Source organism: Saccopteryx leptura, chromosome 1, assembly GCF_036850995.1.
Source record: "Saccopteryx leptura isolate mSacLep1 chromosome 1, mSacLep1_pri_phased_curated, whole genome shotgun sequence".
Classification (NCBI taxonomy): Eukaryota; Metazoa; Chordata; class Mammalia; order Chiroptera; family Emballonuridae; genus Saccopteryx; species Saccopteryx leptura.
Window position 1 is genome coordinate 309,627,564 of NC_089503.1, and position 24,844 is coordinate 309,652,407.

The 24,844-nt window shown below is 54.2% G+C and overlaps 1 protein-coding gene across 7 annotated transcripts in view; it reads right to left on the bottom strand.

Moving 5' to 3' along the window:
• ELFN2 (extracellular leucine rich repeat and fibronectin type III domain containing 2) overlaps nucleotides 1-21,339 on the bottom strand; it is a 59,335-nt gene extending 37,996 nt beyond the window's left edge. The window contains exons 1-3 of one of the 7 annotated variants that reach the window (XM_066358328.1): nucleotides 13,663-13,878; nucleotides 12,186-12,256; nucleotides 11,682-11,848 (exon numbers count right to left, since the gene is read on the bottom strand). The gene's annotated coding sequence lies outside the window, so the exon portion shown is untranslated. Of the gene's footprint in view, nucleotides 1-9,102; nucleotides 9,164-11,681; nucleotides 11,849-12,185; nucleotides 12,268-13,479; nucleotides 13,532-13,662; nucleotides 13,879-20,734; nucleotides 20,987-21,277 lie in introns of those variants that run through there. The other 6 variants (XM_066358329.1, XM_066358330.1, XM_066358326.1 and 3 more) reach the window with 6 other exon arrangements.
• Between the last annotated feature and the right edge of the window lie 3,505 nt (nucleotides 21,340-24,844).

Sequence of the window (24,844 nt, forward strand, 5' to 3'; positions counted from 1 at the left end):
GGCCAGAGGAACACCCCAAAGGTTGTGTCTAGTCAGTAGGTGGCCATACCCAATGCTCAATAGCCAGAGATAGGGCATAGCAGAGATGGAGCCTTGGGCATCCCATGTACACGCCTGCTAAGAGGAGGCAGGAGAATGGAGGCATGGCCCCCAGAGCAGGGGCTAAGGATCAGGCTGGGAGGGAGGATCACCCCTCAGGGACAGGTGTAGCTGGCAGTGGATTCTCCACACAGCAGTACTTGGAGCCAGACCACCTGGGTTCAGATCTCAGCTGCTATACCTCACCACCAACTGTGAGATCCTGAGCAAGTAATTTCCTCTCTGAGCCTCAACTTCCCCATCTGCAAAATGAAAGTAAAAGTAATACCTACCCCAGAGGTTTTTATGAGGAGTGCTGTCCCCCTGGAACCCACAGGCCGAGCCCTGGAGACGCAGGACCTCCAGGGACCTGCTCTTTCAGGACTGAGGACAGGCTACTAACCTTTGCTGAGTATCTACTATTCGGCAGGTGCCTCACATTTGTTACAAGACCATACAGAGTGGTGATCAAAGTGTAAAGGGCTGGAGTCAGACGGCTCCAGGCTGAATCCTGGGTCCCCTACTTACTGATTGGGACCTGGGGAGGGTCCTCACCTCCCTAAACCTTGGCTTCTGCGAATGTGAAGTAGGGATAATGCAGGTACCCACCCATGGCTCATGGGATTGTTGTGAGCATGAAATATGAAAACATGAATCATTTGTCATCCGCATGGCACACAGCAAGAACTAAATAAATCATCCCCGTTGTCACTACTGCTGCTCCTCCCAATAACCCAAGCTGGTAGATGTAGCAATTACCATGTGACAAATGAAAAGGACAAAGGCCTCTCCAGCCCTAGGGTCCAGGACCTGGACTGGCTACCATCTTATCCCAGGACTCAGCCCTCTCTCTAGTACAGGGCCTGTGTCTAAACCTTTCCCTAGCCATTCCACGCTGTGTGACCTTAGGCAAGTCACCTCACCTCTCTGAGCCTTAGGTTCCTCCCCTAAAAAAGAGAAGTCCCTTCCCTCCACCAAGGCAACATACAAAAGGTGTCCAGCCTAGGGACTGCTCACAGTAGGTGCTCAATAAATAATAGTAGTTATGATTAGCAATTGACCCAAAGGAACAAATGAATGCAGACAAGCACTCACAGTGGGGTCTTGGGTGAGATGTCCTCCATGAGTCACACAAACACACCCCTGGAGGGCCACAGCCTGGGGACCCTGCCCCCTACTCCCTTGCCACCTCCTGCACTCCTTGACCAAGGCCCTAAACCCATGCCTTCATCCATACTAACCCCCTACCCTGCCAACCCCTGCAGCAAACAGACAGCCACAGCCAGTGTGCCTCCACCCAGCCTATGACCAGTCGGGCAGCCCCTTCACCTCCCTGCCCTCCCCTGAATCTGCTCAATTAGGGAAACTGGGGAGCCAGGGAAATAAACTTAATTTTTGAGCTAATCAGTCTGCTTCATACTAATTACCATCCTCCCGGACAGGGCAGTAAGGTAGACTTCCTGGGGGAGACAGAGGGAGAAGCTGGTCCCTAGGAATGACACTCCTTTGCCCTAAGACCTGAGCCTGCCCAAGGATAAATGGGGTGGGTAAATCAGGAAGCTTGGGCAGGAAGGATTTCAGGGTGGGACTGGGTGGATGTGGCCAGAAGTAGGGGACACAGCAGGGGGGTATCCTCTGGGCTAATTCCATCCTCCCAGGGTTCCCTTCCAAGATTCCTGCCTTATGGCGGGGCGGCTAGGGGGAAGCCCCAGAACAGGTGCCCCAGTAGGTGTCCAGCCTACGGCTTTGGCAGAGATGGAAGATGGACACTTTTAAACTAGAAAATAGAGCAATAATCAGAGTGCAGCTTTTGGATCACAGCAGTATGTATGTGTGTGTGTGTGTGTGTGTGTGTGTGTGAGAGAGAGAGAGAGAGAGAGAGAGAGAGAGAGAGAGAGAGAGAGAGTGGGTGTGTGTATGTCATGTACACAAGTGCACAAACAAGAGGGCTCAGGACTAGGAGCCAGGAGGTCCAAGTTCAAGTCTCTTCTCAGACCTGGACAAGTCCCTGGAGAGTTGGAGGGGATGATGTCTGAGGTCATTTATCCTTCAACAAATGCTTACTGAGCACCTACTATGCACACATCAGGCTCTGTGCTGGGTACACAGGCTCAGCTATGGACATATAGGCATGGTCCCTGTTCTGATGGCTTCCACTGTGACAGAAGAACCAGGGAGCCACCCCATTTACCGGTCAGCAGGGCATGGCGTGGAGAAGGTGCCATGCAGAGCATCAACCCTGCAGGACGTGGGCCAGTGTGACTGGGATGAAGCTACTGCAGGCAGAGCTCATCACTGCATTTTTTAGAAAAGGTTCTGCCCAGCAATGAAACTTCAGATAATTAGAACTCATTCTGGGCCCCCATGCAAATCCCTTCCTCTCTATGGGCCTCAGTTTCCCCATTTGTAACAATGAAAAAGCAGGATGAAATGGTCTTCAACGTTCATCTTGGGCCTCACTCTCACAAGCAAGGATTTTCAGTTGTTTCTCCATCATGGGTGTGTGTGTGTGTGTGTGTGTGTGTGTGTGTGTGTGTGTGACAAGAAAGCAGGGTGGTGAAGCACAAGAAAGCACACATACAATCACACACACAGTGGACCGTGTCCCAGCCTGGGCCCAGCTCCACAGTGGATACACCAGATGGACAGGTGTGCACCCGGTGATGAAAGGGGCTGGCAGTGCCTGCCTTCGGCCCATCTTCTCCTAATCACAGGCTCTCAGGGCACATGCTCACCTCCGCTGGCACTGGGCGCCCCTCTCAAACTGCCTTTCTCCCACCCTGCCATGGAGCCATCACAGCTACCTACTACACAGAGTGCCTACTATATGCCCGGTGCCCCCATGCCTCACTGCACCAATTCTCACAACAGCTCTGCCAGGTGAGTACTATTACCCTATTGTACATATGGGGAAGCTGAGGCTCAGTTAGGTCAAGCGATGTGCTCAGTGGATGATAAGCTAGGGACTTAAATCTGCCCCAATCCCAAGCTGCCACACGTACCATGTATCAGAACCAATTTTCTGGACCAAAGATTCAGACCAGAGGACCAGGCTGGCCCAGGTCCTGCCCAAGCCACTCGCCGTGGATTACCAAGGGCACTCAACACAGCAAGGTGGTTAGAAGGTGGCCTGTGAACCAATGGCCCAGGTTCAAATCCTGGTCTCACCACTGACTCACTGTGTGACCATAGGCAGGATCCTTAACCTCCCCGTGCCTCAGTTTCCTCATCTATAAAATGGGGATAATGCTATTTTGTTGGATTATTGTGAGGATCTAATTTCTGTATAGTTCTTAGAATATCTAGAATATGATAAATGTTACTTAGGTGTTATTAAGTAAAAGCAATAACTGATTCCCTTTGACTGTATGGGCAGTCTGAGAAATGGGGTCCACAAAGGGTAAGGATCAGAGCTGAGACTTAAACCCTGAACCTATGACACAACAGGAAACTGGATAAGCAAGGGGACCTGGCACCAAGGTGGATCAGGGTGCCCCCCACCCTGCTGTGCCTGAGAGGAGATGCCTGAGGTGCGGGGTTAGGGGCCCCGGGAAGGGTCGAGGTAAATCCCACATAAGTGAAAACAGATGGTATATATGTGTTTGCAGGGGCCCAGAAGCATGGAAATGGGCCCCATTTGTGATGGGGGAAGGCAGCAGCATAGCTCTCTATTTTATATACAGAAAGCACATGTCAGCTCCCTACTTAGAAGAAGGGCATATACACACATACATTCTTTTACACATACACTCTCCAACACACGACAAATACACACAAATCACCAAGGACACATATATCTGCATACCCAGCTTTAGGCCCACCTCCTCATGAAGCTGAGGGAGGGACACAAAGGCTGCTGCAAACAGATGGGGCAGGCCAGAGAGATGGGGGGATGAAGACAGAGGAGGAGACAAAGACAGAGTCAACAGAGGCAGAGCAAGAAGGCTTTCCTCAGCTCCCGGCCCTCCGCGGTGGCCCCAGCCCCAAAACAGTCCCTTCAGGCTGGCCCAGGTGGTGTAGAAAGTAAAAGTGCCCAGCCAAAAGCTGCTGGGCCTGGGTTCCACCCTCAGCCTGGCCAGTTACTGCTGTGTGAGCCTGGGGCAGCATCTCTCTGGGTACCACCGGCCTGTGAGTGTGGGAGGGGGATGGAGACCCTGTGGCTCCGACCCTCCAGCTCGTGGTACTGGGTTCCCTTCATGGGCCTACTCTCCCCATACCCCTCAGTGTCTGCAGTTACCCCGTAGGCCCAGATGGTCCCTAAAGACAGTCCCCCTGGCGCCCCAAGCTTCCCCTGAATCCAGGACAGAACGTCCAGCTCAGCTGCCATCTCAGCCAAGCCAGTCACTTGGTCCCCAAAGCCCCCACCCCACCCTGCCATCAACCCCAGCTCTGAAGCAGAGAGGAGAAGAGCAGAGCGGTGACAGGAGACACTAAGCACCCCACACATGCCTGTGGAGAAGAGGGTGAGAGCTGCCTCCTGCAACATCTCAATCCTCACAATGGCCCTCAGTCCCATTGTAACAGATAAGGAAACTGAGGTTCAGAGAATGGTCTGCTCAGAGCCATGCAGCATGGAGGAGATGGAATAGCTGGGATGTAACCCACACTGCCTACTCCAAAACTCATCGGCTCTTTGCCTATCTTGTTCAGCAGTCACTGAGAGTCAGAGAGATAGACATACTCACATTTCCTGACCCCATACCCCAGGCCTCAGGACTCCATAGACCACAGCCTGGCCCCAGCAGCCTGAAAGGTGGTGGCTGGAATGGCCATTGAAGCCCTGCCTACCTGCTCCCACCACCAGGAAACCTACCAACAAGTAGTTAGTATTTATTGAGTGCTCACTGTATGTCAGGCACAGCGCTAAGTACTATATAGTGTCAACTCTATTTTTATTCCCATTTTCCAGATGAGGACACTGAGGCACACAAAGGTGAAACAACTTATGGATAGAATCAGGAGTTGAACCCAGTGGCCTGGGCCCATGTACTTGACTACTGTATCACCCTGTCTGACAGCCCCAGCAGTTTCTTCACTCTGACCCACCATCCCTAAGCCAGCACCCCAATGTCTGGCAGACACAGGAAAGACCTTATTCCTGGAGGCTTTGCTTAGCTCAAGGGCCCCTGAGCCACCATCTGGGACACCTGTTCTCCTCTGCCAACTTCTCTGTATGGCCCATCTCTTCCCAGGATGCTTGGGGACCTTGGTGAGCCCCTACATCTGTCCTTGAGGCCCAGCCCTGGGTGGCAAGGGTAAATTCTGTGACTTCCCACAGACCTTCAGACTGTATCCTCAAGGATAGGGTCTGGGTCTCAGCCTGAGGCCCAGAGATGGTCTGAGACTAGCCAGGACCACACAGCAAGTTGGAGGAAGGAAGGAGCCCTATGGCCCTTGTCTCCACCTCACAGCTCGGCACAGATCCCACCCTCCGTCTTGTGGGAAAGACTGCCACTGGATTGATGGAGCCATATGTCTCAGTGTGGAGGAAGGCTGAGGGGATTAATTTTAAACAACTTCTAGAACTCCTATATGATTGGCCTTGCCAACCATGTAGCCCCTGGCAACCCTGTGGGCCTATTATATTCAGGTACTCTTCTCTCCAATCCTCCCTCCAGGAAGCCAGGCAGTGCCCAGGCAATGCCCCCATTTCACAGATGAGCAAACTGAGATTCAGGTGCATATAACCACTCAGAATTGGCATCTTACCCAGCATGCCTTGCTTCTTCTAACCACAAAACAGTCTTTCCTATAGTCCCTGCCCTGAATCCAACCCCTTCCCAGTCCTCAGGGATTGCCTCTTCCAGGAAGTCTTCCTAGAACTCAGGGAGCCTCCACTCAGTGAACTATCTTCTCCTACATTCAGAGAGCAGATTGAGCCCCCAAAACCCTCAGTGCCTCTACCCTCAGACTAGGGCTCCTGGGAGATGAAGTTCTAACCCCACTCAGATGGGGACTCCCTGAAGTCAGGACTGTGTCCCCATCAGACAAGTATCCTGATGGTAAGTTTTCCCCCTACCCCCTAAGACTAGGGATTCTCTGAGGACAGGGTCCCCATGATCTACTTCCTTCAGGCTAGAAAGTCATGAGAACAAGACTCCCTCCTCCCTCCTCTTGCCCTTCCACCCACAGCCCCCCCAAACCCAGAGTTCAAAACTCTGCCCAAGGGCACAGGCAGGACCCCAGACCAGGCCTCAGCCCCCCCTCTCTCCTGGAGCTCTTCCAGGCCTGGTTCGTACCAGGCAGGCTACCCTGCCCCCCAGGCCTGTCCATGAATCCCACCTCTGTTGGGCACCACAGACCCCCCTTTCTCCTCCCCAAACAAATGGGGTCTTGAGTGAGACACTGGGACAAGCACACACAACACTAGATCTATTCCCTGGGCTAGCGTGGCTGCCAGCAGTGGAGGGGGCATCCAAGCTGGGGAAGTAACCTATTCATTCCACAGCCCCTCTGGGTCCTGCCTCGGAAATTGAGGCCACTTTAAAGTCTATCCTGGTGGGGCTGGGACCAGCAGCCCACTCTCTGGGTAACCCCAGAACACACCCAGCCCAGGAGCCTCCACTGTTTCCTCCCCTCTCCTGACACAAGCAAGCTGGAGCGCCTGAGCCTAGGAGCCCAAACCCCTGCTCTGTTCTGTAGAGAATTTCCCCAAACCTGAGGACAGTCACTTGTAAAAAGAGTGTAATAACTCCTATACCCGGTGACTGTGAAGGATACAGACAGCAATGTCCCTAGCACATAGCTGGTATTCAGTTAAAATCAGTTTCCTTCTCTCGCCTCTTTCTTTGATTTTCTCTCTCTTTCTTTTGAGAGTTGGGGTAGGGGCAAGATAGCACATGACAACAGGACAGAAAATGGCCTGTCCCAAGCACTTAAAATGTACCCTATTCAGAAGTCAAAATCTGAGATCCCTTGGTGGGCTGTTAGGCCCCCCCAGGCCTGGGGTGATTCAGCAGAGGCTCGTTTCCACCCAGAAAACGAGGCCTTGGAGCCAAACTGCAAATCAAAGCTCAAAGCCCACTGCCTCTGAGAAGCCAGTCAAGATTATTAAGGCAGCCAAGACATTATCTCCATTTTATGGGCAAGTAAACTGAGACACAGAGTGGTTAAGTAATTGACCTAAGGTCACATGGCTAGTGAGCAGGGGAACTGATTTCTTTTGACAATTAGGCTGCTACCTAAAGCTCTTCCTCATGGCAGAAGCCTTCCCTACTTAAGAGCAGTTCTGTTCTGTGGTTCTGCCTCTGTGTTCAGAGGGCAGTCCAAACCCCCTAGCCTGAAATGCCAGGCTCCCCAGCAGGGTGGTGTAGTGCAGCAGAAAAAGCAGTCAACCTGGAGTCAGCCCAATCTGCCACCTACTTCCAACTGTGTGTCCCCAGGCAATTTACCACGCCTCCCAAGCCCCACATTCCACATGCACAGAATGGGAATGACAAGACTGACCCTCCCTGGCTGGCAGGGTTACCTACCCATGTAGTCACTACATACATATTTATTGAACAGCTACTATGTGCCAGGGTCCCATTCAAGGTACTTGGGATAAAGAAGGGAACAAGACAGAAAAGGTTCCTTCCCTGATAGAGCTGATCCTCAGTGATGGGTGGGTAGGTAACAAGCCAATAAACAAAACAGCATCTGGTTGTGTTAGGGGCTATAAGCAAACAAAGAGGGAGACGGGCCAGGCCATATCAAACTGAGTGGTCAGGGTGGGCCTCCCTGAGGAGGTGATAATGAACCAAAACAGGAGACAGCCAGGCAAGAAGCAGGGAGAAGCAGCAATGAACAAAGAAGGAATAGCAACTCCTGTAGAAGGAACAGCAAGTGCAAAGGCTAGGAAAAGAAATGAGACCCAGAGCAGGTAGAAAAATGCCTGGCACCTCGCAGATGTTCAATAAAGAACAGATGTTGGCATTATTGCTATAAAACCTTAAGCTCCTTGGTTGGGCCTTGCTTCCTTCTTCTGGAAAATGCACAGCAGATTCAAGGGACTCCTAGGTCTCTTCCACAAACAAGCATTCATTTAAAGCAGTGATTTTTCACCCCGTGTGCCACAAGAATGTTTCAGTCAGAGGTACTGACCTCTTCTTCCTTAGATTGTCAAGTTTAAAAAAATGACAACAGCCATCCATTGTAAATGAATCAGAATTATACCTATTTTTCTTTTTTGCCAGATTGCCAAAAAAACAAACAATTTTGTGGTGCACCACAGAATTTTAGTAATTAGTTTATGGGGTGTCATGAGATGAAATAGGTTGGAAACCGCTGATTTAAAGTAACACTTGCTCCATTGTTAATCCTCCCATTTTGCAGGTAAGGAAACTGAGGCTCCCAAGATCCCTCTAGACCAGTGGTCAGCAAACCGCGGCTCACAAGCCATATGTGGCTCTTTGGCCCCTTGAGTGCGGATGCAAAGGCCAGCTTAGGAGTACCCTAATTAAGTTAATAACAAGGTACCTATCTATATAGTTTAAGTTTAAAAAATTTTGCTCTCAAAAGAAATTTCAACCATTGTACTTTTGATATTTGACTGTTGACTAATGAGTTTGCAGACCACTGCTCTAGACCATAATTGGCAACATCAGGATGTGAATCTAAGTCTTATAACCCCAAACTCTACACTCTATGGCAGGGTTCCCCAAACTTTTTACACAGGGGGTCAGTTCACTGTCCCTCAGACCGTTGGAGGGCCGGACTATAAAAAAACTATGAACAAATCCCTATGCACACTGCACATATCTTATTTTAAAGTAAAAAAAACAAAATGGGAACAAATACAATATTTAAAATAAAGAACAAGTAAATTTAAAACAACAAACTGACCAGTATTTCAATGGGAACTATGGGCCTGCTTTTGGCTAATGAGATGGTCAATGTGCTCCTCTCACTGACCACCAATGAAAGAGGTGCCCCTTCCGGAAGTGTGGCGGGGCCGGATAAATGGCCTCAGGGGGCCGCATGCGGCCCGCGGGCCATAGTTTGGGGACCCCTGCTCTATGGTCTCACTATACACACAACATTCACTATGTCTCCCCATCGCATCCTAAGTGGCTCTCACTGTAATAATGTCTCTTCTTGGGATGCACTGAGGTCTGGGGCTGACTGGCCCCATTTCTGCCCTTTGGGGTCACCCAGGACAGCCTGCTCCTCTCTTCCCCAGCTCAACCTGAAATGTGAAGAAATGTAATGGGTTAGAAAGAACAGCGACTGCCCCAGGAAGCACCTCCCTGGCACCAGGCCCTGCGCACTAACTTCAACCCCCACTCCCCAACGGGAAGGCAAAGAAGGAATTCTTATCATTCTCATTGTACAAATGAAGAAACTGAGGCCCAAAAGGCAAAGAAATGGACCCAGGGCCATCCACCCAGAAAGTGGCATTGTCAGGACCTAAACTCAGATATTTGTCACTCAAAAGACAGTTATCCTACCCATCACACCCCAAGAACCCCAAATGTCTCTCTTTGTACATCCTTCTCAGTCCCCTGCCCGGCCTGTCTCGTGGTGATGTCAAGGAGATTGATAGGACCGACTTCCCCTGAATCTGTTATTCCCAATCTATTATTCCCAAGGCACCACTATGCTGTGTGCTGTGAAGAGAGCCAGAAGGCAGGGGGGGGCTCAGGCAACAGGTTGGGGGACAAGGCCCACCAGATTCAAGTGCACACACAGACCCCTGGAGCAAGCAGGGGGCAACATGAGAGAGGATCCAGGCACCCCTCGTCCATCCTGGCTCCGTGACCAAGGTGCTGCTGCATGACCACTGGGAGGCCCTCCTCTTCTGCTACCATGAGATCGGCTCAGTACCTCCACCACTCGGGTCACGAGAGAAAGGGCACAATAAGGCAGATCGCGGGTGAGAGACACTGCTGTCCTCCCCAGGCATGTCTGAAAATCATTTTAAAAATCAGTTTTAAAAGGCATTATGATAATGATGGCTACCACTTACTGAAAAGTCTATTAAGTGCCAGGAACTACACCAGGGGCATCTCATGAATCATCCCAAGTGATAGCAACTTTGAGGAGCATGTACATCACCTCCGTTTCATATCTGGGGAAACTGAGGCACAAGGACATTCAGCTGTAAGTGCCAAAGCCATCTGACTCAGAATGGGACAGCAGCAGAGGCTTCAGGGGGAGGAGCTAGGCCTGGTGAGAGAGACATTCGGGGAGGCAGGTGCCCACTGTGTGACCTTGGGAAAGCTGCTTCCCCTACCTGATGCCTCAAGGCCAGGCATCAACACCAGGCTTCCCGGAGCACAGCAAATATAAAGGAGGGGTAGGAAGTCACTTGGGGGCCAGGAAGGAGCATGCATGCAGATGGCTAACTTGTTATAGTCAAAGGCCCACAAGAGGGAGGGGGCTCTGGGAGGCAGAGGCAGGAGGAATTGGCCACAGAAGTGGGAGGAAAGGACAGACAAGAGAGGACCTTGGGAGGAAGGACACTGGCGGTGCAGAAGGATCTCCCGTCCAGACACATGGACAGGCAGGATGAGCAATAGAAGTGGGGAACACAGCTCAGACCACCCACAGTGCCTTACTTTAGCCCACTTCAGCCCACTTCAGCCTGGGCTGGCAACTCCAAGTCCACTGGTGCAGCCCTCCCCTGTCACACCTCCACTGTCCCCCTGAAACCCCCACTGCCCCAACTCTCCCTACACAAGCCCACCTATCCCGAACCCTTCCCTGAGGACCTCTACACCTCAGCAGCCGCAGCCCTTCCACGTGGGGACCACCACATCATAGAGAAGCATCTCTCTCTCTCCTTAGCAACTACCAACACCTGGACCCAGTCTGCAAGCCTCCTCCCCTATCTCCTCCTCTCTCCATGGAGACCATAATGCCACAGAGGCGGGTCCCTCTCCACGGCAACCACATCACTCAGCAACTGTCAGGACAACAGCTCCCTCCACGTGGCCACCACTGACACAGCCTCAGCGACAGCAACAGCCTCAACCTCTCCTCTCCAGGGCAGCCACCGGCCCTATTCAGGACAGAAGGACTCCTTCAGGCCTGCCTGCCAACCCATGGCCCACTAGTAGAAGACTGCTCTCCCTGTCACCTCCAAAATTCAAGACACTGGATCAGGCCAGGTAGTGATTCTGCCCCGTGTTTCCCCTGTTCCCAACTCACTTCCAGCCCCTCAGTCTGTCCCGTTCTATAACAGAAAAGCCCCCAGTTGAGGGAAAAGAGGCCACGTTCACCTAGGCCCTCCCGGGAAATCAGTTCCCCACCCCCAGCAGGTGCACAGATGCCCTCAGCCCTGCTTGGGTACAGGCAGGTCTGGCTCAGCCTTTCAGCTGGGTGAAGGGACAGGAGTGGGGTGTCTGAGCCAGCAGCAGCTTCCTCCCTGCCCAGTGGGCCAGTCCCAGCCCCCAAAAGGCTTGCCACTCTACCCTCTGCCTCACAGGCCCTGTGGAAGGGAAGCTGGGGAAGGAGAGGTAGGGTGTGGGTGCCCACAGCTGGGGGCAGGGCCAGACAAGGCAGAAAGGGACAAACAGGGGACAGAGGCTTGGGTACATCACGGGTTGGCAAGGCCAGGTCATGTGAGCCAGGCTCACATCCATCCACACACTCACACATACTCAGTAGGACCTTGTCCTTACCAGAGGTCTGCAGGTAAAGGGGGCCACTCTGGACAGCAAGGCTGTGATCCTGGCCTGGTCTCAGGGAGGTCCCCACGGCAGGCAGCCGAGGTGACAGCAGCAATAGCAATGGGGTCTCAGGTCCTGGCCCAGCTCAGGCAGCGGTAGCTCCTCATCCAAGTCCTCTCCTGTGAGGAGGCGAAGGGGAGAAAGGGGAGGGAAGGAGAAGAGTGGAGGAAAGGGAGGGGGACAGCAGGAGGGAGGAAGGGAGGAGGGAAAAATGCTGAAGTCTTGAAGGGTACACTCACTTCTTTCTTAGGTTTCCCATGGCAACCGAATATACCACAAATGGATATCAGTGTGAGAGAGAGGGAGGAGAAAGAGGGAGGGGATGGAGGGAGATGGAGGCAGAGATGGAGAGATAGAGGCAGGGGGGATCACAGAGATGGGGATAGATGATGGGGCAAGATGATGGAGGGAAGGGCCTCAAGACCCACGTGGAGGGCGGGGCATCCCCACCTATACCTGCCATAGGATTCAGAGGGAAGGGCAGGGGCCAGCGGCCACAGGACTTCTTTTAATCCCTCCATAGGCCCCTAGGCAGGAGGAGCAAGCAACAGATTGGTAGGTTTTCTGAGAGCTGAAGGGCCCTCACACTCCCCTACACTATCCAACTCCTGTCCTTCACTTCCTGCTGGGCCCTGTGGCCTGGACGTTTCTCCCAAGTCATAGTCCCATCTCCACACCTCACTCACAGTCATGGACACACACATCACACCCAGGGGAGGAGGGCCACACACATCCTCACACTAACCTGAAGCCCAGTGCCCATACACACAGCCCCCCCTTTCTCATGCCCAACTGTGCCACTCTTCTGTTGGTCACCCCAACACCAATACGGGCCCACTCCCCTCCACTGCAGGTAACAAGCACCCCTCCCCAGTGCACATCCCTTATTCAGAACTCTGCAAGGACCTGCATACCCCTCCCCATTGTGCCCACAGCCTGTGCCCCACTTCCTGCCATATGTGCTCACATACTCTAAGAGTAATATACCTGCCCGACCTCCACCTGCACAGACACGCTCCCAGACAGACATGCCAGGCCGAAGCCTCCCTCCATCTGTGCACACACGTGCACAACCATACACTCAGCCTCTTCCCTTGGAGGCCCCTTTCTCTGCCTGGCCCTGCACCACCACCACCCAGATGGTGCTCCTGGCCCTCCTCAGCAGGCAGGGGCTCACACCTTGGCCCCCTCGTCATTGCCCTTCACAAACAAAGGTAGGCCCAACAGAGCTGGCAGCCAGCAGCAGCGACAGAACAGAAACACATGGCCGTCCATGCTGTCTCAACCCTATTACCCCCACCCAGAGGCAGAAAACAAGGGAACAGTAGGACCTGCACCTGGACAGGGCTCCCAGGCCCAGGATGCACTCTCTCATCCCAGATACAAGGCTCACACTTGACCCTGAGCCCAATGGCCAGCAGGGACAAGACGAGACAGCACCCCAGGTTGCACACTATCCCCTCCCACACACATACCTGCTCCCACAGGGCACCAGGACAGCAACCGACACATCAGAATTTCACACTCCCTCAGACACACATGGGCACACAGCCCCAGATTCCCTGTACACAGCTGCCCACAAAACCGAGATATAAGGGGGCCCACCCCAACACACAGACCTACACAGGTGCCAACATGCCTGGGAACACTGCACAGATACATGTCAGTATACCCACAGAAACACACTGGCCCCCATTCACTGTGGACCACCCCACCCAGACACGGGTTTTACCTACACACCCAGACAAACCTGCCCATGAGCACTGGGGCCCCTGTACAGGCCCAAACGGCAACGCATACACGCCCCAAGCATGCCATCACACACGGTGAACTACTGCCCCCCAGCATACACGTGACCGCACCTGCACGCCCGCAGAGCACTCCAAGGGCAGTTTCAAGCGGCGCCCCCGCCCCCCATCCCGTCCACACCCACCTGACACCACACTCTTGCCAACAACTCAGCTGGCCCTGGGTGAGATGGGCCCCTCCGCCCTCTTCCCGCGGGCGCGGCGGGCGGGTCCCCGCCCTGAGCCGGCGGGTTTATGATCCCGCGCACCGCGTGGAGCCCAGAGGCCGTGAAATTGGCTGTAAGTGTCAGGGGATGCGGCTGCAAATTCTAAGCACAGGGAAGTAAGGCGTAAACCGGTCAGGCGGCCGGCCACACGGGGCGGGGGCACCGCAGAGCCGCGGGCAGCTGGGACTATGAGCCCGCGGGCCGCGGGATGCAGCGCGGGTGGGGAGCTCGCGGCCCCGGGATGGGGCTCCGCGCTCGCGCGCGCGCGCGCTCCCGCCCCCGCCGCGCCCCCGCCACCCCCGTAGCTCCCGCCCAGTCGGCCCGCCAGCCCCTCCTCCGGCCCTGCCACCGAGCACAAGCCACGCCTGGGACTGCGCCCAGGTGCACCGCGTGGCCCAGTCCGGAACGCGTACCGGGGACTGACACACCCTACGGCCCACCAACCCCGAATCTGCCTCGACCAGAGCGCCCACTGGATTAACGGCTTCCGGCCACAGCTATGCGACTCTGCGCCGCCTCCTCCGGGATGCCTTCCGGGCCCTCCGCCTTCCTTCCCGCTTCTCTGCTCCCCCTCCTCCCTCCCCTGGCCTCTGCTAACACGCATAGCCGCAGGCTCAGCTGCACCGGCGTCCTCGCACCACAAGAAGGGAGAGGGAGGGCATCTCTCTGTTGAAGATGCTGGGTCAGGCCCTTTCTAGGTTCACTTTCCCCATCGCACTTCGTGCCTTTACTAACTGTGCGGCCTTGAACATGTGACCACAGACTCTGCCTATTTCCACATCTGTGCAACAGGAATGATGCAGAGGGTCCTTATGAGGATCGAATGAGGGCTTCTTCCAACAGGCTTAGAACAGCAGCAAGTGAACTCAGAAGATCACTAGTCAGTGTTAGTCAGTATCAGTCTCCTTTTTGCTGCTGTGTCACCCAAGGGAAGGCACCTCACTTCTCTGAGCTGAGGCTGTACTGGAAAATGAAGGTAGCTTTGCTGCCTCCCGAGGTGTGTGGGAGGAGTCCAGAAGCTGGCTGGGAACATGTAGCAGCCTCCTCAACTGCCATCCAACCAGCAAACATGCGTGAGTTAATCTGGAAATGCATTAAAATGCAGGTTCCTGAGCCCCACATCTACCCTATTGAATCAAAATCTCAGCAGACAGGGCCCAAGAACCTGCATTTAACAAATGCCCAGAGACCTCTGGTGCTCCCTGACAAAAGGGTAATGCTTCATTTCTTTTTTTCTTTTTTAATTTTATTTTTAATTATTTATTCACTTTAGAGGAGAGAGAGAGAGAAGGGGGGAAGAGCAGGAAGCCTCAACTCCCACACATGCCCTGACCTGGCAAGCCCAGGGTTTTGAACTGGCAACCTCAGCATTCCAGGTTGACGCTTTATCCACTGCGCCACCACAGGTCAGGCTAATGCTTCATTTCTTAATCCAGAGTTTATGGTCTTGTGTAGTTGGTCCCCAAACTACATTCCAGACTCATCTTCCCAAAATCCACTCCAGGTTTTCCAACCTCCAGACCTCTGCTCCTGTGTTCTCTCCACTTGGCCTGCCAGGATCCAGAGGACCCTCAGATACTTTCACAACCCTCCAGCCAAAATTAAACAAGATAATAGAGTTCCGCCCTGTGCCTGGCACATAGCAGGTGTGTGATCATGGGAGTCCTGCAGTGCCCTGAGCAGAAGCAGTTCCAAACTCTGTGCCCCATTACAAGACTGGCTCAGCATGTGGCCTCTGACCTGCAGCACTAGCCCCCACCCCAGGGTGGGGTCACAGACTATAAGAACCACCACCAGCAAGCAAAAGTCCTATGTGTCTCATCTCTCCTCCAGGACGGGACGTCATCTCTGCAATTCCTGCCTGAGCACCCAGCCCAGAAGCTACCCCGGGGTGAGACAGGCTCATAAGTGTGTGTATGTGAGTGTGTATGTGGACTGAATGCAAAATACATCAGTCCATCCTCAACAGCATGTAGGTAAAAGGAAGTTGTCCCATAAATATTGTTTGAGTCTACACCTGTATGGAGCTGAGAAACAGATAGGGAATGGCTAAATAAGCACCCCCCAAGAGAAAAATGAGGAAGGGAGGGGAGAAGGCATGCCAACCCCATAGCCTCTATCTCCCCAATATCCAGGAAGAATTGTGGGGGGAAGAGAGATAATAGAGATAAGCCAAGGAGGAAAACTGAGTCAGGACTGACTCTTGGAGCTGGGCCCAGAGAAGAATAGTCAGGCAGCCTTGGGAATTGGTCCTCACTTCCCCCCAAGAGAGGTGACACACAGGCACAGACACACACACAGAAGTGTTCTGCCCCCCCCCACACACACACACACACACTGCAGCTCCGGGTAGGCAGCTCCCAGGCTCCCTTCAAGCTTCCTCAGGCCCCCAGCCTGGCTCCATGAAACAGGTTCTATGTAATTCAGCAGATGAAAGAAAAGGCTGAAAGAGAGGGGAGGAAACACACACAGAGCCCAAGACCCACTCCAGGGAACCAGGAATGAAATCAGGGAGACAGATGGGAAGGGGGTGGGAACTCATCTAATTGACACCTACTATGTGCCAGACACAATTCTACACAGTTGACTTTCTCTTACATAATCCACAGAGAAGAGTCAGGAATTCGGCACCATGATCCCCACTTTACACTGAGGAAGCAGGGCCTCGTGAAAGTCAAAGTGAATTTACCCAGGCCACACAGCAAGCAGGAAGAAAGGCAGAATTTGGGCTCTGAGCCCCTGTCCTTAGCAGAAGTGAGATGGAGAGTGTGGCAGAGTGGTCTAGGGGCCACACCTGAGGCCACGACAGACCCGGCGCCTGGAGAAGATAGTGATCCCAGAACAGGGTCTCCTCCATCTCCTAGAGGAGCCCAACAGGGAGCCCACTGTGTGCCCAAGCTGTGCAGGTGCTGTGGGACAAGGGAACAGGTTGCTGGATTGTCACAGGTCATTGTGAGGAGAGGGCGCAAAAGGAATGGAGAGAGGGCATGAGACCCTCGAGCCTTTCTGCCCCTCTGTCCTCGCAGCCATTGCCACACACACTGCTTCCCTGCAGCAGGGTCACTGCCCCCATTGACAGATGAGCAAAGCAAGGCCCAGAGAGGTCCCTCAGTGAGGAATACCCCAAGATGAAAAGGTCCCCAGGCAAAGAAGTTCAACAATTAAGTGCTGATTCAGGAGTCCCACTGTGGGGCTTTCAGTCCTAATTCCCTGGCTATGTGGCCTAGAGCTGGTTGGTAACCTCTCTGCTTCTTGTCTATGAAGTGAGGACTAAGAGTAGCTCCGCTGCAGAAGGCTTGGTGAGATTCAACGAGTGCCGCTTAAAGGGCTTCACACTGGGCCTGGCTCTCAGACTCAGTGAATATTAGCTAATATCATTATTATTATTATCATTATAATTATTGCTGTCAGCAGCATCATGCAGCCAGCATCCTTCCTCTGTACCCCAGGTGTAAGCTTTCTCAGGTGGCTCTCTGGAACCTCCCTGGGGACTGTCTGCAGAGCTGAGAGGGGAGGAGGAGGGACCTCTATTATTCCAACCCCTGAAAGACATATCCCCAGTAATAATGGTGGTGCCTTTGCCCCAGGTGCTAATTGACCAGGAAGAGGTTAATTTAATAGGGGATAGGGCTGGGACAGCAGGAGGCAGAGGACTGAGTTAGCCTTCTGGGCTATTAATGCTGCCCCTTGTTAAGGAATCTCAGGCTTCGGGCTTCAAGGCTACCCTGTTTCCTAGCTGACTGCTCCACATAGCACACCATCACAACAGATTGCGGGGTGGGGGGCGCAAGGGAGGACTTGAGCCCAGGGACCCTACAGCTGCAGTGGGTGAGGGTAACCGTGGCGGGTGTCATCCTGGCCCTGCACATGGGTGCCACATTCTCACACTCGCTTATCAAGCCTACAAGACAAGCAGCCACGGCCCTGCGCAGTCAGGAGAGGCTGACCCCCTTGTCACACACTGGAAAAAGCAGAGGTGTCACTGGAGCCAGTTTTGCAGACCTCAGGAGACAAGGGAGCCACACAGGAGGAGCAAGCCTAGGGCCCCCAGTAACCACCCCAGGCTGACTCTACTAAAGGTTTGGCAGCTGGAAGCACCCATCTCTGTCACCCTGGCTATCTCTGAATCTTTTGATGTGGAAGAACAAGCAAGCACTGTGCTGGGAGTCAAGGGCAGCCTCTTCTATGGCTGATGACCCCTTGGGCCCCTCGCCCTGGCCCCTCCAACACCCACCCCCATTTCACACAGTTCCCTGTCCTTCCATAAAATGAGAGTGCCCTGCAGGAAGTGACCTGCCAATCAAATGAGTCTCCCTGCACCCACAAAGTGGAACAGGGGTGGGAGGGGCTCTCACTAAGAAATTCATTGACAACAGCTTACTCCACCTTCCTAATCTCGGTTTGCTCATCTGTCAAGGACCTACATAATAGCAGCCACCCTGCCAGCCTCACAGGACTGCTGTGAGGACCCAAGGAGAGAAAAGAAAGTTCTTTACAAAGTTAGACTTAAACCAAAACTGGAGGGTGGGGGGTGGGAGGGGAAGGCAGCTGCTCTGGTCTGGGGCACAAGAGACAAGGGATGAAGCTCACGGAGACTGAGCCCCCATATGTGCCAAGCACCTGGCCCAGAGGTCTACCGTCTCCTGTAATCCACCCCCCACCTCCCTAACTATCCCCAGGTAACAGATGAGAAACCAAGACTCCGAGAGGCAACAGGAATGTCTAAATCACAAAACACAACAGTGATGACATGGGATTAAAACCAAAAGTCTCTGGCTCCCTGGCTGTGGCCACTTTCTGCTGTCACATGTACTTACACACACATTCACTAGTGCATATGCAAGGGTTGTGCAACCTGGCTGACACAGGGCCTAGGACCAGCACTGGTAGGGGCACAGACAGGAAAAGGAGACAGGGGACATCATATGGGGGGGCAGAGGAGATGCAGGCCTTGAGGGGGCAGGCCCATTAGGGGGCAGGCCTTGAGGAAAGGGATCCACACCCACTCAGGAAATGGGGCCTCTTGGGAGGAACCACTCGCTTCTAAAGCCTCCCTTCTCACCCCTCACAACACAGGCAACATGACCACATTCAGTCACACACACAGTGACACCTCCCACATTCCCACTGACATCACATACTCCGGCTGGTGGGGGTGACCCCTCACACTGCTGTCCCAGTGACGTCACTGGCAATCTGGAGCTGATGTCACAGCCAGAGGTTCTCACTGATGTCGCACACACATACTTCTCCCTGATGCCCCCTTGCAATTATTCCTCTTTCTTCCTGCCCAGGGGCCAAGGGCCCAGAGGTCTCCACCCATGTACACAGCTCCAGGACACACTGCTCACTCAGTACAGGCATTTACGGATAACAGCTGTGTGCGCATGTATGTGCATTCCTCTCATAGGACACACTTACACACATGTACAGGCCCACATGCGCTACTGATGGCCAAGACACATGTCCCACAGGTGCCCACGAGAACAGGTGTATGAGCCAAGCACACACATTTATACGTGATTCAGCTCCCATGTGAAAATGTCCCTCAGTCACTAGAGCAGGCAGTCTGGGGCCTGCAGCCTCCATGACTTTCCTCCAGGTGCTGCCAGCACCATGCTCCTCCCCCAGCGTCTATCCCACAGCCTGGCCTGCAGACAGCGATAGCCTACAGCCCCTACAGCCGCAGCCAGACACACACACGCACACACACACTCTCTCTCCAGCCCAACACCTGTGTCTCTCAGCAAGGAGACCCATGCAGTGCCCTCCAGAGGCAGCCGCTGAGCTGGGAGGAGGCCAGAAGGAGAGGACACAGCAGGGAGCCCAGAGCTGCAGAAAGTGCCCTCAAGTACCATGTCCTCCCAAGCTGAGAAGGATCAGTCCCACCATCCTCTTCTCATCTCCCTTCTTGGGCATGCCTGACACATGTTGGCGTGGCTGCCTCTGTCCTGGACACAAGCTCCCTAAGTGCCCTTGCCCACACACATGCACAGCAGCTCTCTCCCCTCCAAATATTCCAAGGAAGCCCTGCTAGATCACAGACTGTGTGTGTGTGTGTGTGTGTGTGTGTGTGTGTGTGTGTGCAGAGAGCAGGGTCCACCCTTGCACCCAACCCTATGTGCACACACACCCCTCCCCACGTGCACACAGCACCCCACCAGCCAACACGCCCAACCCCCTGCTACCCTCCTCTGCCAGTTGCTAGAGTCCACACATGCAAACACAAACACACTCACACACACACACACAAACACGCACACACACAGAGCCCGGCAGTGGCCGTGGTTTGGGCCCAGCCAGAGCTGTAGTCTCTGCTGATTTCTGCCACCTCTCTGGGGGCCACCTCCCTGCTTACCCCAAGCCAGCACCATGGAGAAAGGGCAAAGCCTTTGCAAGGGTTCCCACCCCCTGGTCGCTCCCATTCCGCAATTCTAGTCCTTTTACCAAACCCATCGCCCTCCTTGAGGGGGACAAGATAAAGCCCGACCCTGCCCCCACCCCCCACTGAGCTGTCACCGAGCACGAATCAAAGCCCCCTTACCAGCTATGAAGATAAATTCTTTGACCCGGGCAGCACTCCGTGAAAAAGAGGGGCAAGGGCCCCCGACTCGAAAAGATGGGGGCAGCGAGGTGCGGTGTGGCACTGACTGGCACAGCCGTCCACCATCCAGCCTCTGCACCACTCCCCCAAAATCCTCACCTCACCAACCGTCCTCCCGTCCTCCTCTTCCTCTCGCCTCCGCCCACCACCACCACCACCACCTCTCGGACCCGACTCCCCGCACAGGGTGGTCCCCGGGGATTTCACGGGGATCCCCAGACCAGGAGGCAGTGGGGGTGGCTTTTCCCTTCTCAGTCTCCCCCTGTTGTGTCCCCCTCCAAACCTCACCCCCACAGACGGAGGGGGTGTCCTTCGGTTCCAGCCCCATTCCCGCCGTCTCTCCGTCTCCCCGGCCGCGGGTGCTCAGATCCGGAGGAATTCACTTACCTCCAGCCCCAGCCGCGATCCGGGCCGAGCGCCGCCTCCAACAGCGGCTGCTGCGGGGCCTGCGCGTGAGTGTGAGCGCAAGTGCGGGTGTGCACAGCGCCCGGCGAGGTCGGCGCGTGTCGTGTGTCTGTGGCGTGGCCCGAGTGTGTGTCTGTGAGCGAGCGTGTGCGCGCAGACACCGCCACCCCCGCCTTTTGCCACCGCGCCTATGCTTCGGCGGGGCCCACCGCCGGGAGGGGGCCGAGCGCAGCCGGCCTCGGGCCGGCCAAGGCCGGCCGTCTGTCCGTCCACCCTCACCACCCCGGCGCGCGTTCCTTTCGCAGTCCTTTCCTCAGCGAGACCCTTCCGCCTGCTCTCCCGACTGGATCCTTCCACGGCCACACGCACACTCGCAAACACACACCCGCGCGGCGGGGGCCGCGCCTGGCTCTGCTGCTGCAGCTGCAGCGACCGGAGAGGTGGCGACGGTCCCGCGGACCGCGGAGCTCCGGCCACTGGCAGGCTGCGTCCTCCGGCCCCTCCCCAGTCCCCAGCCCCTCTCACCCCGCGGGGTCCGGGTCCAGCCGCCGCTGTCGCAAGCGCATTCAACAGCTGGAGCAAACTTGCTGCGGGGCGGGCCGGGCCTCCCGAGGTGCGCAGCGCCCCCCAGCGCCCTCCAGAGGACGCTCGAGCCCCCTGGGCTCCATCTCCGTGGGGGCACCCCCTCCACCTCGGCTGACCCCAATGCCAGCCGCTCGCGTCCAGTGCCCAACCGCTGGCGACCCAAGAAGTGTGATTGTGTTCCCATTTTTACAAGAGAGACCACTGAGGCTCAGTGAGAGGAGCGACGTCTCCAAGGTCACACAATGAACTTGATAGCAAAGATAGTGTTGGACTCCAGATCTCTCTACCCTTGTGCCAGGGCTTTGGCTGTTGCTCGCTACCTTTCCCCACCCATCAGAGAGTATGCCCAGGGATGTCTCCTAAGGCCTTCATGCCTTAGTGCCTCCCTGGTCAACACACTAACACACATGCACCACTTGCAAGGGAGTAAAACTCTAGCGGGGAGAGGGGTGGAGTGGATTAGGAGATACAGAAAGAAATTCTGGCATCTGGGGACTGTACCACTGCACTTGGGCACATTGCAGGGCACATTCTACCTCCTCCTTTCTGGTGCGGAGACAGGCTTGTGTCACAAGAAGAAATGCACCTTTTCTCCATTCCCGGGACCAGTAACCAATATGTTGCAGCCCTGCCTAGAGCAGGCCCTGGACATCTCAATCATTTTGAAGAAATACACATGCTCCAGTGCCTGTCCTCAGGTAGTTAAGCCAGGGCTGCAGGAACCCCTAGCAGAATAATTTCATCCAGGCCAGCAATGGCAGAGACTCCCTGGAAGAAGCCACTGCCTGAGATGAATCTTGACAGATAAATAGGAGTTGGTCAGCTGAAGAAGGTGAAGGATGTCCCAGGCTGCGGGAATGGCACGTTGCAAAGGCACAGACGTGTGAGACAGCTTGGTGTGTATGCTCAGGGGTCTCAAAGAAGTTGGGTTTTACTAGAGCAGGGGAAAAAATTTATCTCCTTCCTGTAATCTGAAACAGGGAAGGGTGTCCAGGGTGAGGCTGGGAGATCAGACAATCGGTGGGATGCAGGACGCCATTAGCTCTAAGTAGGTGACAGACTTAGGCGTTCCATCACAGCCCTCCACAGTTGCACTCCAGGCTGCCTGGCACACTCCTATCCAACCTTCAAGGCCCCTCACTGCAGACCCAAACAAGTCATTATGCTGTCTCTTCCCTATAAAAATGAGTCCTCCTAGAGGATAGGAACTTTATGGAACATGTTGTATGTCCCTTGTGCAGGGCTGGTCATGAAGCAGGGTCCCAGCCCAAAGTCCTTACTGGAGGAGCCTCCCCCCACCGCCCCATCCTCCTCAAGCTCAGACACAACGGCCCCTGCGCCCTCTGGCGGATCTAGTGCGCAACTGTAGCGTGCTCTTCAATTCACCCCCTTCCCTGCCCCGGTGCCTAAGGGTCTCTCCACCCCTTCAGAGGTGGGCACTGGCGAACGACCCCGACCCCCGCCCCGCTCCGGCCCAAGAAACTGAGCAATGATCCCAAGGAATAACCGGCAGCAGGCGGCAAAATGGCCTTTTCTGGTTCTGTTTGCATGACTTTCCCTGTCATCAGCCAAAGGGCAAGTCACTCCCCTCTTGCCCTTTTCAGTTTTCTCTTTTGTGAAATGAGAATGAAAAAAGCAGTCCTGTCCCCAGCACGATGCTGGGCTCACCACAGGGGCATTCCCTTCCCTCTTAGGACCTCCAGGTCTAGCTGGATTAGCTCTGAGCAGCTTTTGAGCTCTAAAACTTTCTAAGATTCTCTCTGGAGACTTTTCCCTACCAGGTTTAACTTAGCACTACTAGAGAGAAGACGGAGTTGGCCCAGGCTAACCACGAATGGTGGGGGACCACACTACCTGGGCACCCAGTTGGGCTTACTCTAGACCAGCACTGTCCAATAAAACTTTCGGCGATGGTGGAAATGTTACAAACCTGCCCTGTCCAACACAGGAGCTGCTAACCACATGTGGCTATTGAGTGCTTGAAATTATGGCTATGGGGACTGAGGAACTAAAATTTTAATTTTGATTTCATTAATTTTGATTTAAATCGCCGTATGTGGCTACTGGTAACCATGTTGGATAGTGCAGGCCCAGAAAGACAGCAACCTCCTCAATAAGACAAAACCCAGAGAGAGAGAGGGCGTGCACACACACACACACACACACACACACACACACACACACCCCGTGAGACCCTGAGCACTCTGGCCAGGCCTAGGGGGGTTGGGGTGATGAGGAGACTGCTTGGAATCTCTAGGTGGACAGGTAAGTTGAGGCAAACGTGAGAAGCAATGTGTCCATCCCCATAGCCACTGGCCTTCTAAGTTAGGCCTTGCCATCTTTTGCCTGGACACCTGGAACAACCCCCCTCCTCACCCGTCTATTAAAAGCCCTCATTAGCTCCCCAGAGTCCATGCAGGGATGTGGCATGTTTCATTTCTCATGACGTCAAATGATTGGCAGCAGCTGCGTAGCTGCTTCCTCTGCAGATAGTGTCATGATCAATTGTTGATGTCTGCCTAAGGTGCAGACAGAGACCAATGGTATAACCTCTCTGCTAGGGATTAAAATCCAAAGTCCTTAACTTGCCCAAACAAGGCCCTTTGCAGTTGAGGCCTTGCTAACCTCTCCAGCATCACGTCTCACCCTACACATACTCCGGGGCCCAGCGACAGCAATACCTGCCCTTTCCAGAACATGCCATGAATCTCTCATCCCAAAATCTCCACACCTGTGTGCTTTCTTATTTATTTTTTTATGTTTCCATTGAGAGGAAGGGGAAGGGAGAGAAACATCAATTCATTTCACTTAGTTGTTCCATTTTAGTTGTATATTCATTGATTGCTTCTCATATGTGCCCCAATTGGGGGTCAAACCCATGACCTCTGGCACATTGGGTTGATGCTTAATCCACTGATCCACCCAGCCAGGGCCACACCTGTGTGCTTTTTGATCCTGCTGTTCTCTCAGCCTGGAAGCCCTTCCTCCTCTCATATTCCTTTTCCACATGTCTACGTCCAGTCTGTCATCAGGTACTGCTCAAAGGCTGCCTCCTTCAGGTAGCCTCCCCTGACCACCCCTAAGCTAAGTTAGCTAAATTACTTCTTTCTTCATGGCTCCTAGGCTCCTCTATAGGCCTAATGACAGCATGCATCACATTATACTATTATGTGTTCTCACATGTCCTCCCCTAACTCTTTCCTAACTCTGTCACCTCTATCACAGCAGTCACCTGTGTAGCAGGGGCACACTTGGAGCCAAACATTATGCAGGGCCCTCTCATACATTATTCTCATTAATAAGTCACCAAAGTGGGCACTGGGGGAAGGAGGGCTGTTCTTCCCACCAATATCCCAATTTCCTCTCTCCCCACTGCTATGTATATAGTCTTGGGGAACGTGAATCAAAGTGCCTCCCTGTGCCCCAAGCTGGGCTACTTGACTTATGGGTGGAGTGTGGATATGTTGATAGGAAACGCAGCTGAAGCAGAACCATCCCAGAAGCCCC